The sequence below is a fragment of the Humulus lupulus genome, chromosome 6, assembly GCF_963169125.1.
Source record: "Humulus lupulus chromosome 6, drHumLupu1.1, whole genome shotgun sequence".
Classification (NCBI taxonomy): Eukaryota; Viridiplantae; Streptophyta; class Magnoliopsida; order Rosales; family Cannabaceae; genus Humulus; species Humulus lupulus.
Window position 1 is genome coordinate 115,832,722 of NC_084798.1, and position 4,106 is coordinate 115,836,827.

General features: G+C 30.6%; 1 long non-coding RNA gene across 1 annotated transcript; it reads left to right on the forward strand.

The window, feature by feature from the left end:
• The first annotated feature begins 1,468 nt into the window (after nucleotides 1-1,468).
• Nucleotides 1,469-3,411, forward strand: LOC133782467 (uncharacterized). The gene is made up of 3 exons (XR_009870529.1): nucleotides 1,469-1,781; nucleotides 1,902-1,959; nucleotides 2,693-3,411. It is a non-coding gene; the product is annotated as an uncharacterized LOC133782467 (long non-coding RNA).
• Nucleotides 3,412-4,106: the final 695 nt, after the last annotated feature.

Genomic DNA, 4,106 nt, shown 5'->3' on the forward strand with positions numbered 1-4,106 from the left:
GTCCATTCAATCAGTCCATCCCTAATACACATGCCAAGCTGCCACGAATCCATCCTGCCTTCCAAGTCTATTTTCCTGCGCCATCTAAAATAAAAGGAATGAGTCTAATTCCCAGCAAGGAAAATCTACTGAAAACATATATCATACATTGGCTATATCGTAAAGCATATACTATAAAACATATGGTATGAAAACGTATATCATATAGGACTACAATATTAATGGCCATTAACTCATTACCGTATCTTGTGATAAAACCATCTAGGTCCTCAGTCTTCTAATTGAGGTAGGTTAGATCACAAAATTAGTATATGATAACCCATCTAGGTCCTTAGTCTACTAATCGAGGTAGGGTGAATCATAACTCTAAACCACGATAATGATAAAAATCTTGGGGTTTGCTATCTAAGCAACTATAAGCCCCAAGCAACTAAAAAAATATTCATACATATATACATAGTACATAACATATCATAGCATATAAACATATCATATCATATAATCTAACCTATTTTCCTTATCATAAATTGGGATAATAGAGACAAGATCGGGATTCGAAAACTCTTAAAATCAACAGTACGAATCATGAGTTCTAAAGAAATGGAGAAGAAAAAGAGATCTAAACCATCAAGATAGAAACTTATTGAAAAACCTTAAGTTTCAAGAAACTTAAACACCAAACCAAGAAGCTATAAAATCAAGTTAGGATCTAAAGGAAAATGAAAGAAAATAAAAGAACTATGATAGATGAAACCTGAGGATAAGAATACCTTGATAGACTAGAACGTCGATCTACACCTCGATACCAAAATGTCACTCTATCTTACTTCCCAAGTGTTTATAAAAATCTTAGATTGAAAAGCTTTTAAATCCCAAAACCCTAGTGTTTTCTCTCTAGAATAAACTTAGGAGCTTGGAGCCTCTGAAGAATGCTTGAATAATGAATGAAATGGCTGAGTACTAGGTCCTATTTATAGAGTTCAAGGAGTGAAACTAACCCCTTTTAAAAATAAATAAATAATAATTAAATATATTTGAATTTTCAGTTCAACAGATGCCCAGATGTAGTGCACCGATTTTTTTTCATTTATTAAATTTTGTGCTTTATTTTATTTAATTGTTAAGTGTTCTGAATTATTTTATTTATTTGTTAGTTTGTTTTAAATTAATTGTTAGAATTGTTTGGTAAAATTTTGTGAATTTAATTGTTAATTGTTATTTATTTATTTATTTATTTTGAAAATGTGAATAATTTGAGTTTTGGTTGAATGCACTAAGGTGCATGGTAGGTAGTGATGCACCCTAGTTATTGAGTGTGTGCATGTGCATGGTTGCATGGTGCACATGTGTAGAATTTTCTACACACTTGTAGTTTCCTTTTTATTAGATTTAATAATTTATTTGAAAAAAATAATTAAATAAAAGAAAAGGGAAACAAGGGAGTAGACGTGTAAGCATAGGTGGGAAACGAGGATTTCAATTCCTATTTTAGTTGTGTCAATTCTAGTTAAAAATGGAAGAGATGTTGTCATCTTTATTCCATAGAAATTAAAATAAAATCAATTAAATAAGAATTAAGAGAAAATAATTAGGAATAGGAAACTTACCCATTTATTTATATTAGGCTATTATGAGTAGATTAGAATAAAGAGGGGAGGAAAAAGGGAAGATAGCCATTGTGCTTGGTGGCTGCCGAAACTAGAGAGATGAGAGAGAGAGAGAGAAGGAGAGAAAGGAAGAGAAGAAAGGAGGAGGAAGAAGAAGGTCTTGGGAGGTCTTAGGTATGGTTTTTTTTATATTGATGATTCTTTTAATGATTTTAAGTCTAAGGTTTCTCTTCCCCACCATCTTAAGTCTTTTTTTTTTGTTCTCTTCTTCTTCATGGGTTTCAAAAACCCTAGGGTATTCAAGAGTGATTGTGTTGATCAATTTTTGTTCTTGATTTTACAATCGAGAGAGGTAATGGATCTTTCACCCCAATGTTTTTATGTTTTCTTGGGTTCATGGATTGATGGATATTTTTAATGTTGATGCATTAGAAAATTGACCTAGGTGTGGGCATGGGTTTTCATGTTCTTTTGGTTTGGTTCTTATGGTTGTAATATTTATATGTCTATTCATAGTATGTGTATTGAGTTTATTATTGATATGTGGTGTTGATGATATGTTGTTTAAGTTTTTCTATGAATTGATGATAGGTATGTTTTAAGTTTTTATGTGAAAGCATGCAAGGGTTTTAAATTGTGATCTATAAGAAAATGATGATGAATATTTTTTTAAAATAACATGAAAGGATTTGATTATTTTGGGCTATGGGGATTTCAGCCTAAGGGTGATGTTCAAAGCATGATTGTTATTTTTTTTATGTTTTATATCAATTAATCTTAGAAACATGATAGGTTGTTCTAAGATTTTAAATGGATATATGTTAGTTTTCTTTCTATTGGAATACTAGCATGATACTATATTCAAGACAATGTTAAAGATGATTATTTGTTTATGATTTGTGAGTATGTTTTAAGGTGTTTTGATGAATTATTGTATGTATGGTAACATCAAAATCAAACATGCTAGGGTTTATGTTGGAACATTGTTATTAAATATGTATGAATTTTGTGAAGTATGATGAAAAGAATGAATTTCATGATTTATTGTTGTATGCCCTGATATTCAGCCCGGGTCTTATATGCAGCTCGAGTACAGCTGGCTAGCTAAGAACATTACTAAAATATCTACTAGTTGACATCTCCTCTGCAAAGGCAGTGCGATTCCCCAGGTGATAACACGGGCTGAGGAATACGAAGCATTAAGGCACGAGCTGGAGATGGATATAAAGCACAGCCTCCTGAGCGCAAGCAGACGTTATGTTCAGGTCGTGATACTTTGACAATCTGCCATATCTAGGAGTCTTTATAAACCTGGATACGTTATTCATAAACTTGTGTGGTCAGACACTACATGTTTGTTATCCCTGAATTCTCGGACACGTAACATCACATGTCCGATTATGCCAGACGACCCATGATCAATTTTACCTAATGATTAGACCATACCTTAATATATATTGTAATATTCACCATTTGTGCAAGACAGGTCACAAATGGGATGGGTATTCACGCGATGACCCCTACACCTATCCTGAGATGGTTCTTCTATAAATACCGAGACCTTGGATAGAAAAGGGGTTGGGTTTTCTCTGTGTAATACAAACACTCTGTCAAAATATAGAGAGAGATTCAGTAATAATATCGACTCGTGGACTAGGAGGATTTTAACCGACGAACCACGTAAAAAGGAACGAGTGTTCTAACTATCTCATTCTAAGCTTCCTTAAGAATTGTTATTTGTATTGTTGTTTATCCTTAAGCACTAGTTTTCTCCAGCTAATTACCCAATACATTGTTGGCGAAAAACCGCATCAACAATTGTACTTGCTGATTTTGTGTTAAAAAAATTATGTTCTATATGGTGGGAATAATGTTTTGAGTGCTTAATTAAATCTTGCAAGTGCTATGATGTTTTAAGAAATTAAATGGGAAATTTTAAGATGCCTTGAAATGATATTTTTGCACAAATAATTACCTATAGATTTTTTTTATATATTTTTGAGAAAATATGAGTTTTAAAAAATAAAAATGGTGATTTTAAGGATATATTTGGTTGCTGGAGTTTTAGTAAAAGTGTGAAGTTGTATTTTTAAATAAAAAGGATTTGATGTGTATGTTGAAATATATTCATACCCTAAACAATTAGAATATTAAAGTGGTATTTTATTATAACTATGAGTGTTCATTTTAATTGTTATGATTTTTCTTTATTTTAGTTAAGAAAAATATTGAATTTAATTTACTTGTGATTTTTAAAGTAAATCAAATAGTGGCTGAATGTTTATTAAATTATTTTCAAATAATTATTGGATTATCACTTATGAATTTATTCTATTTAAAAATTTAGTCTTATAAATAATACAAGTAAAAATGTAATTTTCCACACATAAAAATTGTAATTTTTCTCACATTAATTTTGTAAAATTTTTTAATTGGATTATAATGTTATTTTCTAAGGAAACATATTAAATTATAAGTATCTTACATAATTTTTAGTCC